Here is a 15,343-nt window from a genome sequence, read left to right as displayed (position 1 = left end):
AGTGGGCTAGCGCTTATGTCGAGCCCTGCATTGTACAGCATTACAATAAGTAAATTGGGCCATTTTCATCAAGAAATCAACCTCCATTGAGGGCTCCTGATGAGCGATATCAGAAACCTGCACTGTACACTCAGTGTGACAGTTTTCGGACGACCTCAGTTTTCGGACATTCAGTGACATGCTGTTAGTTACACTCACTTCGCTCCGTATCGATAGCGTTTCACAGGTCGTGTGACCTCATATTATGTCAGGTGATACTGTTATCCCATTTTCGATAGTTTTTTTGGTAGAAGCTATTGAGTTCGCTACGAGCGGCGGTCACAAATTGTCGTCTGATACCGCGTCAGTGATACTGTCAACATACTGCCGTCAGGTCAAGTAACTGAAATTTTGACTAAAGTCCTGATTTAGCATTGAATTTTGAATGTGGGGGAGAATAATGATTTTGAAAATATTCTTTCCATTGTTCGCTACGATTGCATGTAGTGTTAACGAAAACTGCGCAGTTGTTTCTAGAAAAAAAGTACATTTAGTGAACGTAAGAAGTGTACAAGTTTTCGGACAGACAATATTTAGCATGTGTAAACGTAGTAAGTGACTTATCGCGTAAAAACTTGACAGGTAAATAATTCCACCGATGGAATATACTCGCTATTTTTATTAAATAATGCCTGTGCGATTTTAATACAAACAAAATATGCAATGGAAACAATTATAAGTAATACTCACTGAACAAACTTAGCGAAGTTAGCCACACCGTACGATACAAGGTGCCGAAAGCAACACACACGGAGACAGCCCGTGTCCGATATCTAAGCGCTATACACGTCGAAATATAGTCGAGTCGTCCATGGATTTAACATAACTAATTATAATGAAATATTCTTATATACAGTTTTCTAAACACATCGAAATTAAAAATCGGTAGTTTGAAGTTTCAAATTGTCAATACGTAGCTCCTAATCACATTCCAAACACGACGTCCGATTTCTGGGATTGTAGTCCGATTACTACGACATCGACATGGGGTCAAAACTTTGGCAACTTTGACCCGAAATATCACTCCCGTCGTGTCAACTGAGTTTGAGGATAACCACAATAAAGTTTCGAAAGGTATGGTAATAAGATTTCGTATTGCTGGTCATTTACGAAACGACTTTGGGCGAAATTTACTACCCTGGTCCGAAAAATGTCACACTGAGTGTACTATAGGTTGAGGACAGAAATCCAGCAAACAGCCTAATGATCGATGGAATATCAATGCTTCTGATGCAAGATACATCTATGGTGATGGTTCTTGGCTCAATTTCTCTGATTTTCATCTTTGACATTATGCACAGTATTTGTCTAGACAGGAGTATTCTGTGCATGCTTTAAGTAAACACAATACAGGAATTTCTATCTGTCAGTAAACATGTCAAGTATCTCATTCAAAATCAAAAAATATGTTCACAAAAACAGACGTCGGGCAAGAAGCAGCCACACAAGGACGGGTACATACATTACAATACTGTAAACAAATATTACATATAAGATGGTTGAACCACTTCATGCATTATACATATTTCATAAATAAATAATGCTAACATATTTCTAGCCAAACGTATTTCAAATAATTAATTTTGTGATGGAATGCATGAGCAACCCTGGATCCTTGACTATTTATACAGTCATCCAGTTGTTTACCTGTATTACCCAGTGGGACTGTTCCACTTTAATCAGGGAAGGGGTGTTTTATCAAAATAGTAATGATGGAATCTACTGAAAAGTGTATGTTTTGATTTGAGATTGCTGAATGAAATGAAAATATAGGGCCAGTTTTTGGTTTGCCTTGATGTACGGTACTAGGCATATTTGCTCCTGTATTTCTGCTTATTCTTTTGCCAGTTTACACAGAAAGCAGCTGTCACAACTCTGAGCAGATTGGATTTTCAACCATTTTAAGAGATTTTCTGCTATTTCTATGTATCTTAAAATACTCCAAAATTTCATTACGTAAGGTGGTATGTCACTCCCATTGGGCATCATTACTGTCATGAAAACAACGAAATTTGTCTTGACCACAAGAAATCATTTACCGGTATGTGGACTGACTTTCTTATGGATTGTCTAGGCACTGTCCATTTTAATTCTGAATTCATTGAAAAACAATTTGCATTTATTTTTGGTATTTTTCATGAAGAAGGAGAAAAGGAATTACTCTCTACATATCTTATTACATTAGGGCACTTTCGTTCTAATTTTATTATCATGAACAAATTCTAACTGTGCCATGGTTTAGGCCATTGCAATTATGTATACGCATGATGTTCAATCGCCATTCACATTACGTTCTTGAAATGTTTGTGTTCAAAACCTCTAGTTTAAACTCCTGACCACCTAGTTCTACTATTTATTATGTTTGGTGAAATTTCAAATTTTAATTGGGTAATCGGATTTTTACGTCTTCAAACTTCTAAGGAGACGGGTGGGGGTTTAGGTTGAATGTGATGTGTCCTGTTTGTCAAACACGTTGTAATTTTTTGCAGTCCCTTATTGATATATCAATGATATTGTTGAAAACTTCTCAAAGTATCGAAGTGGCAAATCCAACTGCTCAAATAATACAAAGTCAATACGAATACACTGAATGAGTGAATACATTGACTCTGTCCCTAAACCTTGTTCACCCCTTACTCCTGGTAACCAGACCCAAAATTACTGTTGATAACAATTGGTTTGGACCAAACCATAATGGTGGGAGGGTTAAAGGGTCGTCCTTGTGAAAAGTATTGTGTACACTGTATTGCACAACACTATATAGAACAGCGCCACCTAATGGAATGCTTTTGTGAGCGAATTTGTAAACTTTATTCAAATGAAAATGATGACAGAATATGACTACAAAATTGTTATGATAATGGAGTCAGAATAAAGTATTTCACAAAATATGAATATTTGTTTTTGGAATACATATTGCTATTCTACATCATGTTCCTACGTAACCTGCCTAACTTCCATAAAAAGTGCCGGTGGCCATGACATTTTTGATCATATTTTATACATGACAAGTCAACCATGCATCTGATCATTATTGAACAACAAAAACAAATGAAAACATCCAGTTGTTATGGAAACAGTCATGCATGAATGAATAATTGAGCAAGCATACTTTCATTTCTGGTGTGAAAGTTATTCATTCCATGCTCAGAATGCACATCAGACAAAGATATTTGCACTCTCAACTTTTCTGATCTACTGCTTCTGGGGGCTCATCTTGATGCTGGTAGAGAAAATGTAGTTTCACCATTGTTATTAATTTGAAAATTAAAAATTTAGTTTTCCAAAAAAGCACAGGGATGGTGATTGCTGACATTTATTCTTGACTTTGAAAGGTAAGGATTTCAAGTTTCTTGAGAAAGTTTGTGGAAAAGTTTTAAGTCTTTCCATCTCGAGGCAAAAATTGGTGCACTTTCTACTCCTTTAAACCACAGCCTAGTATCACATGGTACATCTTTCTGAAAACTTCTCTGCAGAATTGCCGACTTAGAGCAATTCTCTTTACATTCAAAAGTCACATAAGAAAAGAAAGAGTAAAACCAGTAAAATTTACGCTATGATTAACACTGTACAGAGGTGTGCAAATAACCTTATCACAATTTCGTTTCAGAAAATGTTGGTGTGCTGTGGGCTTTTTCTTTACCTTTGCTTGCACTTCAAATAAAGTCTGTCAGCCATCTTTCCTTGACCCTTCCGAATCCAGGGTCATCTGCTGACCTCTGACCTCAGCAAACACAAATATTACACACTGCAGGGTCAGTTGTTATCGTATAACCACGTGCAGAGTTTTGTAACTTCCTACAATGTACATGCTACTTTAAAACAAATCAACATTTTCAAAATTAACACATTTCCACAAACTCATTTTTGAAGCACACTTAGTTTATGTAAGTAGGAGGCATCAGCTTCCTTGCACAGACAAAGAAAGAATTATTTGAGATTTTTCAGTCTTTGTCCAAGGGTACAGTACAGGAGCAATTGGCAAAATTCCAGCACTTTGCAAAAACCTGACAGCAAACCACCTTACTAGGATTTAGAAAAATTTTATTATATTGTACCATTTAGCTGTCAAATCCCCTAGGAGCAAAAAATACACAAAAATGTTTAAAAGCTCTCTCAGGAAAAAAATTCTCATACTGATTATGTATTCATTGTCTGATTAAATGACTGGTTTTATATTTTCAAGCATTTTGATCGATAAAGTAATATATATGCATTGTTGATGAACAGTTCTGTTTTTTCATAAATGAATTAAAAAGAAAACCTGCCTTGTTATTTACATTGCGATTAACTATCTCACGTTGCTGTGAACATAATCATTGTGCTTTGCCTATAAATCAAATTGATATGCCACTGACCTAACTTCTGTGGTATGATTTTTATCTAATGAGAGAAGTTTACATGTTTGCACCTCGAAAATGAAGGACTTGAACTTTTGTTCACTTTCCTCAAGCAAACTTTTAAAACTTTTCTCTTTCTAAATATTGGGGTCTCTGTGCAAATGTTGGTACAAGAGAAACAAATTACCCATTATTTTAATGCTATACCAATATTTCAAATTTAAAATGGCCACAATTCTCTGAGTTGTCTCTAAAGGGGAATATAACATTCCCAATATTCACAAAACTAAGCTTGTGCAAAACATTATCTTCTCCTTTAGCTCCAAAATGAGCCCGCACAAGTGGCAGGCCAAAAGAATATTGTAAAAATTTGAGAGTCTGAATATCTTTCCCAGAGATGCATTCTCCTAAACTGTATTTATGTTGAGGGCAGTACACCAGGATATTTTGCTGTGGTTCCTCCATCATGTTACCAGATTCCAAATCGGATTACAGGATAGCAAAAATGGTCCCTGGTATACAAAACTTTTCATCTATGTTCCAAAACGTCTGAAAAATGTCCATTGAAAAACAAATCAGTGTCTTTTATAATGAGTTTGGATCAAGCTGTATTAATAAAATTTTCTGAGTTTTCACATAGCTGAGAGGTCAAAGGTCACACTCACTTCAATGCAACCTTACCCCTTTGAATTATGGAATGCTGTGCAGCGCTATATAATCTCTTAACCCTTTTCCTGCCAGACAGTAATAACTGTATCACTTCCCCATCAGCCAAGTCAGTAAAAAGCGGTATTGAGCCAAAACATGACGTATTTTCACCCACTTGGCTTGGTATGTTATAGCATCTTTTGTCCAAAAAAAATCAACTTTACGGTATTATGTTTTCAACAGCCTTCAAATGTACAGTATAAAATACATCATATGGAATATGTTGTGTTTCATTAATTTCAACCATCTTGACCTGGTGGTGAATATGGACTTGGCAGGAAAAGGGTTAATGTCAGCTATTAACGGTGTTGGACAATTTTCAGCGGTACGACACAAAACGCCAGCAGTTTTGATGCAACAACCTGGTTGCATGGTTTTTTGTATGAGTACATCTCTCGTGCAAATTTGGGATTACTGTAGTAATTGCAATGCCATCCTGACATTAAATAGTAGGTACAGTCAGGCATTCACATGTACATGTAATATTTCCTAAATACACCATCATCCCAGCATTGCTGTTGCTATCCTTTGTCAAACCAAAGTTTTCTATATCTGTGATTTTTTTCCTCATATTTTGGCAGGTTTTCACCAATTTAAATGTACCAGATCAAGCACTCAAGTCTGTTAAAAATATTCATTGAACACACTGATCACTCCACGTGTTTCCACTATTGGATAAGCATCAACATATTAAAATCACATTGGCATATTTTATTGTGTCATATATCGTTACCTTTGCTATTAGCATGTGAAGAGACTTCAATGATCAGGGTCCGAGAGAGACCAAGTCACCTGCGAGGGAGCCAGTACAAGGTCATCCCGACATTCTTTGTATCTGATTGTACAGTACTTTCTCACCTTACAAAAAGCCAATTTCGCCTTTAAACAAGATTCCAACTGTGCCAGGCTGCTTTTCTTTGACTGTCTGTACATCACTGGGTGGATTAATAAAAGCCATCAATCGTTTTTTAATATCCTTGTGGCTCAGAACTCCAACAATGTGTGGCAGTATTGGAAATATAACACTCTAAATCCCTGTGATGAATGTTAACGTGTGACATTTACAGTACTTGGTACTGTACAGCTACGTATGATGAAATGTCTCATACATAACTGTTTCCCTGACTGATATCTTTTCAGGCGTGCAAGATATTAGTTCACGGTTATAGGAGAAACATTCCATTACTGATGCAGTAGATGTTTGCAAAAACCACTGAGCCACTATAAGAATGAATTTCGATGGCAGTGCTTGACAAGCAAAGAATAGACAACAATGTGCTCTTGGATGTTCCTTTGCAAATATTTATCGGCACTACTGAACAACTTCTTCAGGGCACGTCCGTTCTGTAACTCCAGCAATAGTCACAAAATGATAAAATTTTTACTAAATCCATTCTTATTTGAAACAAAAGTGTTCATGTCTGCGATATCTGTTGACAACAGACAAAGGAACACTGTATTATTGTTCGTAACGTTTACCTGAGACAACTCACACCGTAATGTCCTCGCAAACAGCATGCTTGTTTCAGCATGTTTTGTGTCCTGGACAGGTTAAGACAATCATATATAAAAATTGTGAGCTGCCTGTTACACACCAGGGATTTCAAGTAAACAGCAATAAAAAAACTAGAACACCTCATCGGATCATTGGTATAGCACAATGTATGGCCTTCTGTCCAAGGCTTCCAAGAACAATGTGTTTTGATTTGTTAGCCTGTTTTCTGAGTGGACACACCACTGTTGAAGATGTGTCATTTTCAGCAGCATGTTTTCTGTGTTGATGAAGTAATACCTTATCTACTTCAGCAGCTTCCATCTTTATCAGATGGTGTTATTACTTTTATTAAAGGATTGTGCCTTTAATCTTAATCAAATGGTGTTATTTTTTTAATTATAGGATTGTTTGATATTAGGGAGTAATGAATTTGAGTGATCTACTGGCTGCATTATTGTAAATCGCTTTGGAGTCTATAAAATCTAGGTATATCCCATATACAATGCATTTGTGGAAAACAACAAGCACATTGACTATCAAGTATAACACTGGCATGTAAATGGGAAACATGCTAAAAAACACACAGGTGATATCAGGGAGCAAGAAAATTAACAAACGTATAAAATATTTCAGTAAAAGCCACACCTTCAGCAAATGATGCTACATTATGTGGTCTATTTGCTAAGTCATGGAGCAAGAATCAGACCCATTTTAGATAATCAGCAATTAAAAGGTATGAAAACAAGCGAAGATTACGTAGATTCACTTGTGAATTATTCTGGTACTAAGTTGTATCAAGTAAGTCTCTGTGCACGTGCACAAATATCCACTGAATTGATACAGACTCTTCCACAAGCTGTCAGGGAGCAACTTAGTGAGGTGCCTGGCTGAGGTCTAGTTTATAGGGCTTTAAAATTGATAGCCCTCACAAACATAGCTTATAACGGGGGTAAATATTTCTGGATTTATGCAGCCTGAACAGGTAATGAGAAAGTGCAAAGTACGTGTCCATGGGTGTATATACACAAAACACATCCACATATCTGAGTCATACCTTATGCTTTGTTTTCTGATCAAACCAAGAATTGATTTGATCTGTCTCATCTGCTGTTATTATAATTACTGGTGTATGTGATAAGACCGCAAAGTCTACTTGCCATCTTTGGTAAGCTTCTACTGTTGATAAACACACACCATTACACTCAAACACCAAGCAGATGTACAGTAAGGTGTCAGGGCACACAGCCTCTCACAAAAGCTACCTCCCTTTCTCCAAAACGGCTACACTTTACAATTTTAGTGAAGTAGAAAATAGCCGGTGGTCAGCAAAAACAACCAGCTGTCAGCTAAAATTTGCTGGCTGTGAAAATTTAGATTTAGTAAAAAACGACGACATTTTGCACAAACTTTATGTGCACAACATACACTAATTGTAACCGCCTGTACTTTTATTTTTGCCACCTGTAACTAAAATTGTCTACATCCCTGCAATTTACCTGACTGAATTTTGATGAAATTCTGAAAAATTTTCAATAACATTGCCGCTAAATTCACCCACAAGTACCATTTGCTTTCACAAGTCATCCGTTCAATGCCCATTTAAATAGAGGTAATATCTAATAGTCTGAAAATAGATGGGTGTTTTTGAAGTATCAAAATTCATCTCAGTATTCGTTTAATACTTGAAATTTATTGAAGCATTTTGAGCAGAAAATTGACATTGAAGAAACTGAACTAAACGCACATCTTTTGAATAAATCTTACTTTAACACTGCTAGGAAAATTATTCTGATTCCTTATATTCTTGTTTTGAACAACCTTCACTTTTTATCTGCACATGATTTCTCTGAAAACATGCCATATTTATTCTCATTATTGTACATGAACCATACATCACACGGATGTACAGAGGTCACCAGATGCTTCACTCTAACCATGCCATGATACCAACAAGCCAAGGGTCTTTGACCTGATAACAGATAATTGTTTTCATCACAACAATTCCATAGACGTAATACATACATTCTGACTAAAGGAACAGAGAAATTAGCTCGAGTCATGGAAAAACTCAAAAAACATATTTTAAAATAACAAAACATGCCAAATATTGAAAATATTTCTTGCTGAGCAAAAACCGGAGACAGATTAATCCTCTTTCTACCAGGCTCCATAGTCAAACCATAGAAATAAATACAGCTTGGAAGGAGGATTAACCTGTTCACCCCTAAACTCACTGTGAACGGGTCCACAATTACCATTCCCAACAAAGGGTTTGGGCCAAACCATGATGTTGAAAGGGTTACCTATCTGACATACCGATATTTAGGTAGCAATTATTTGGGAGATTATAGAGTATCCTTCTTGACCAAACAGGAAATGTTATCTCATCAATGATTACTCTGAGAAGTGCTTGCTTTGTAAACACTGTCATCCTGTGAAGCTATTCTTGAGAAACTGATTCACATAGATCCACTTCTTTGCAAAAATGGGATTCGTATTAAATTCAAACAAGATGAATTGACGACTCAGACTCTGCTGGTAACTGTGAACATCTCTAGTTGTTGTGTTGTTGATAAGCATAATCTATCAGCCATGAAAGCTGGCACTGATATTCAACCATGATTCTGAAATCAGAGCTCTTCATCTATTGAGCACACAACAATCTTTATAGCTGTCAGTGACCTGGATGAAGGTCAGGACAAGCATATTTGCAGTAAGACAGTTTCTGGTGCAGAAATTGGAAAATTTCAGACACACCTGGATAGCAAAACTCATTCTATTCATAATAAATGATGATAAAACATAATGAATCCAATGAACCATAGAGAAATTACTGGCAAATCATACGTTGACCCTAAGCCCAGTTCAGCATAGGCAATAAAAGTGACAATTTCACTTTGGAAGAAAACACACCTTTTCACCTGGTGAACTTTCAACTCCACAATATTTCCCATAATCCAATTGGGTGAAAAGTACATGAACCCATGCGAGTGTCAATGTTGTTTAGATTTTATTGGCATTGACCTTTTCGAGGACAGATCTACTTATGCTACAATTTTATGATCAATGGGGAATGCACCCATTATAAGGCTTCTGCAAATTTATAATAGGTCAAGACAATTACGTGACCCTAATAATATAAGCATGTTACATCATGAGTTCTGGATGAATAATCAAACTTTTGTCACTCAAAATCTGCTACCTGGTAACCACGTATGATCTGATCTCAGACATATTTATCAGTAAGAAGGGACCAGATTTCTTAAGATCTCAAAACAAGTCTTGTATAAACACTGTAAATTTCATGTGGTACCAGCTATAATAGATACACATGTATATAAAAAGTGGTAAAACAAATGATTCACATATATGTATTGAATTTACAGATAGGGTAACCACCATTTGGAAAGCATAGGTAGCCAGTGTTAGTGTCCCTCTAACAAAGGAGATTTCAGGAAACTTTTGAGTCAATTGAAAAATTTGAGAAATTTTCTTGAGTCACAATGTATAATCTCCTATTCAACTGAAAATTTTCATTGTGTCATAGAGAACATTCATGAGTCATGGCGCGCCAAATAGGCTTAGAGGGCACACTGGCCGATATGTAGTGTTGCTTGCAAGAATTACACCATACCAACATAATTATTCAGTTTTGAGTTGTCATTATTACAGTACGATACCATCCTTGAACACAACATTTGGGGTGAGTTTGAAATTTACTCAGCAATGCTGCTATTGATAGAGGGTGACATTGTTCAAACTTAGAATCAATCTATTGGAACATTTGATGATGCAAATGAAAGGGAAAAGTGACAAAAAATGGTCCGGTGTTAGACTTATATAGATCACGTTATTAACCTGAAGACTTGTGAAGTATAGATTACTGTTTAAAAATATGCGTCACTGTTTCACAGTGACAATAAGTTCTGCTCCATATGCAATGCCACCAAGATGGAGTACTTCACTTGACCCCCTAACACTAACAGTAGACAGGTTCCTAGTATAACATATAAGTTGACCTGTTAGTCTGACCTCTGGCAGTCATCTTAGTTGCCATAGGAAAGTAGGCATGGTTTCAAAGGAAAGCTTCTTTTGCAACTAGCAGACAATGTGTGGCTCACCGACTTTATTCACAGAACTTGCCCAACGCAATAGCTGCAGTTTGACAGTGTTCCCCAAATTCCGATGCTCTGGCAGTCAGACACCCTGCTACACAAACTTATCACTATAATAGAAAACTCAACTCGCTGTGGCACATTGTTAGCTGAATGACAGAATTCTGAGCGCCCGAGAAGCATCGTCGTCACATGATTTTGTCACATTTGCCAGCTTTACACATGTTATTGTAACGCTCACGGCACTGGGTCGACATTCCATCAAAAGTTTTCAACGACGATTACTCAGCACATCGAAATCACGCGTGGACCACCGTACCAACTCGGTCGGTTGCCAGAAGCTCGTGTCCATAAACCCACAGCCAGCGCGGTCAACGAAATGAATGAACGAATGGCTCACAAGTTGAACCATTTGACGCATACTAAACTAAAGCCTTGGCGGCGCAGACACTTCACATGCTTCGGAGCATTTCCCACGCCGGGTCTCCAAGTGTGTGGAACCAGATGTTTTTCTTGTGCCAACCACAATTTAGTACTAACAACACTCCGATGCAAATTATTGGGTTTGAATTTGTCCAAGAAATGCGACAAAAGCGGAATTGACGTTCAGAAATGTCTCGTCAGATCACGTCAAGGCCAAGATATGCGTATGCCTGACTTTTTGAAAATGTGCCGCGCTTAACCTCGGCCACAGGACATTTTGGGAACTCAACGTGGTCAGAGCACCGAGCACAGTAGCTATATCACATCCTTATCACCGAAACAAAAGAGGCTAGCTCCGTTGAAACGATGCTTAGCAACAGGTTGGACGTCATTTCGACATTTTTTTCTGACTCTCAAGGAGTAGATTTTTTTCAAACACGACCAACATGACACACACACATGCATTATTAGCATGGCTGCCATTATATATTTTAGATGGCGAAAATAGGCGAATGTCAAACGTAAACATGTATAAAAAACAGCTGTTTGGGGACCAAATGGCAATCTTCTCTTAGCCTTGATATTCGATCGTCTAAAATAATGTAAATATCATCCAATATATTGACGATATTTATAATATTTCGCCTTACCTTCGCGATAGAAGAGTCACACGAGGATACCGTCAAGCAATATGGCGGGACGACAAACAAGGCCAATGATTGGTCAAATCCCCGGGTAAAAGGTTAACGACCTCCAATCGGTCTAGGGCTTCCTTGCAACTGATGGCGGGAAAAAGGCCGTTCCCATAAAACCTCCCTTTCACTCTATTGTACCAGCGGGGCAGCGTTTCTTAAAATTTTACAGATCTCGTTTTGGTGATAATTCGAAAAAAAACATTTCCTAAATTATAGCATTATTGGCATTGGTTGAATGAAGAATTTTGTGGTAGTTTTTCATAGTTGATGGGACAAACTTTTCTATCAATTTGAAGAAAGCCACTTATTTTTCCATCTGATAGTATATAAAGGGTTAGTAAAGAAATAACTGCTATATGTGATGTTGATAAAATAGGGTATCTTTTTTTGCGGTTTCCTGGTCTCTAAACACTCAAAGAAAGTCTGCAGTTTCAATGTTTTTTCAGCCTATTGAAAATCAGTTTCAGAACCAAGAACTTAAATTCTCATGATTCTACATCTGATTGTAATGCCATGATTTTTAAGCCAACTTTCCTAGATGAGACTGTGTTGAAAATTAAAAACAATTTATGGCTCAGCTTTAGTGAAAACTGGTGTTTTTCATTTCCAACAGAAAAATGTAGGGTAAAATGTTTCATTTCTAAAAATTAATAAGAAAAAATAAATGATGCCTTAAATAATTATCAGCCATGAAAATTGCTTTTTAGTTCAGGGAGACTTATGGGTCCGTCCATCCACGATGATATCTCAGACATGCCTCAGCTGATCCTTTCAAAATTGGTGCATAGATATAATATACTATGACATACATATGGCCATGGCATGTATAATTAGGGCTATTTTGCATACAGTTAGTGATTTTTGTCAAAAAGTTCTCTTTTCAAAGAGACTGTGCCAATTTTGATGAAACTTTATACAGATTATGGTCACACATAGTTCTACTAGCACACAAAGACATATGGCTGTATTAAATTGCCATTTAATTTCTAATTTGCATTTTCAATGAATATTCATAATTTGGATGATTTATGTCAAGGGAGGCTAATTCAAATTTGATGAAACGGTATAGATGTTGATGGACCAGAGCTGTAAAAGTGCACAAAGACATTTACCAGTATATTATCAATCAATTAATTACTAATTTGCATATTTAATTTTTGTGATGGGGTTGATATGTCCAGAAATACTGCATCAAATTTGATGAAACTCAAGTTAACTGGGTATACAGATGTAGAGTAAACCATGCTGTAATAGTGTACAAAGACATTTAGCAGTATCATTTCAATGAATTGCTAATTTGTTTAGAATATATAATAAACTTTCATAATTAGTGTGATATGTCTAGAAATACTGCATCAGTTTGTGCAGATATTAATTTACAGTGTTCTAATAACATGCAAAGACATTTAGCAATATCATTCCAATTAACTGCAGATTTTCTTATTTAATTTTTAATGAATTTTCATAATCAGGGTGACATGTCCAGAAATATTGCATAAACTTTAATGAAATAAGACACATATGTTGATCTCACAGTGTTTTGATTACACTTGCTGCAGATGTTGATCATACAAAGATTTAACAGTCAAGAAAGACATTTAGCAGTATCAGTAGCTAATGATAGCAAGTCTGTTCTGTCCTTACAAAGGCACTCTTTATTCATCTGGCCTTCTGATTTTTTTTATGTCAAGAGCTGTTACTCAGACATGCCTAGCTATAAGGCCAGTTTCTTGTAGATTTGTTGAATTTTGACATATCAAGAACCAGTTCATATAACATACCTATGGTAATTCTGTTCAACTTGGTTGAAGGACATATCCTATGCCATTCGTACTAATATTGATTTGTTTACAATCCAATTCAATATAGGCATCAGTTAAAGACAGGTTTTTGGTACCCTCATTTCTCTATTCATGTGCATCATATTGACTTCAATTTAGTACTTCAATGAATGCACTGACAAATTCCCAATTACAAGCGGGGACTATGTCATTGTCAATGACTCACATTTTTTAATTACACATTGTTATACATTAATTGTGTTGTACCATAGATGGTAGTTGTACAAAACTTCACACACTACACAGGGCTCATTACCCAGAATGCATTGCTGGGATATGAACATGCTCAATATTCTTATAGTTATCAAAAGAAAATATAATTTGAAAAAAACGTAACATACAAATACTATGTTGTGTGTATACAATTTTTTTTCACAGATCTCTACTCACATTGTGAATTCCCTTGGCACAAACGTTCCGTGTAAATTTTCATAACGTTACAAACAGGCAGACATATACACACAGCCAAACAGATTGTGACCATAGCATTGGCACATTCAAGTGCCTCTTGTGAAAGCACTTTGGTGTTAAAATCACAAAAAAGTGAACTAAAGACTGAGAAGAAAATAATTGAATTAAAGTAATAATTTATATGTGCATGCATAGACCTTAAAAACGGAGGTCTATGGTGCATGATGTGATGGTGAAATTGGATTCAAAATAGTAATAAAAACATACATGTATACATACGGTATATACAATGTCATACATACATAAATACCTACATGCTATTTTATACATGCATACATACATACATACATACTGGTACATACATACATACACGCACATACATATACATGCATGCATAAGATGTACATGTGTATATACAAAATGAGTATTGTTGTTTCTTATTGACAATTGCCAAATTTTATTGTCTCACAATCATAAATATTACCAAAGGCGCACCAATATTAACATTGAAAGTAAAAAACGTATGTACAAAGTATCAAAAAGAGCAAATAATATCTCCATGACTCAAAAATCTCTCCATTGTCCAATCCAAGACTGAAGAACATTGGGAAAAACTGCATAGTCACAAATTAACATAATCATAGGGGGTCCATTTGCATCCCACAGATTTGAGACAACTCCCTAAGAAAACCCAAATTCACTGTTTCAATCAGAACACTGTGCATGGAAAAAAATAAGTTGCTCAAGTTATTATAGAGACTTTACAGACCTTTGTGTCCGGTGGTTGTAACTACTGTATATCAAAGGACGTTTGAATTCACTGTATGGCCATCTAATAGTTTATTGGCCATTAGGTTTTAGAAACAATGGTCTGACTTTGAAACTGATGTCCATCAGAACGTACATGTTGCACTATATGATATAATTTGCAGAACAGCACACTCTTCAGTTTTCAAAATCTCTTTCACACATGCTCTCCAAAAGAAAGAAGTGCAAATGAAATGATATACCCCATGTTATTCATCACAACAATAAACACCCCCTGAAAATGGTTTGTGCCATTTGACATTGCAATTGTTGTACAGCCTATTCAGTTGATACCACGGGGGCTAAAGGTGAGGGCAGGCTTCCAAACACACTTTGACCTCTGTGAGTTGGGTTTCAAAAGCTGAATATCCTTGCTATCCTAGGGCTTATCTAGCTCCTTTCACAAAGAAATAATTGCATTCAGCTTATCTCTTGTGGCAGTTACATAACACTTTATACAATGTCACTT

The 15,343-nt window shown here is 36.3% G+C and overlaps 1 protein-coding gene across 8 annotated transcripts in view; it reads right to left on the bottom strand.

Annotated features, from left to right (window-relative positions):
- Positions 1-11,893, bottom strand: part of LOC139138159 (nucleosome assembly protein 1-like 1) — a 32,802-nt gene extending 20,909 nt beyond the window's left edge. For 6 of the 8 annotated variants that reach the window (XM_070706403.1, XM_070706435.1, XM_070706412.1 and 3 more), the window contains exon 1: positions 11,771-11,893. The gene's annotated coding sequence lies outside the window, so the exon portion shown is untranslated. The remainder of the gene's footprint in view (positions 1-11,770) is intronic. The other 2 variants (XM_070706451.1, XM_070706461.1) reach the window with 2 other exon arrangements.
- Between the last annotated feature and the right edge of the window lie 3,450 nt (positions 11,894-15,343).

The sequence above is a fragment of the Ptychodera flava genome, chromosome 1 (assembly GCF_041260155.1).
Source record: "Ptychodera flava strain L36383 chromosome 1, AS_Pfla_20210202, whole genome shotgun sequence".
In the NCBI taxonomy this organism is placed as follows: domain Eukaryota; kingdom Metazoa; phylum Hemichordata; class Enteropneusta; family Ptychoderidae; genus Ptychodera; species Ptychodera flava.
This window is presented reverse-complemented; position numbering and strand designations above follow the sequence as displayed.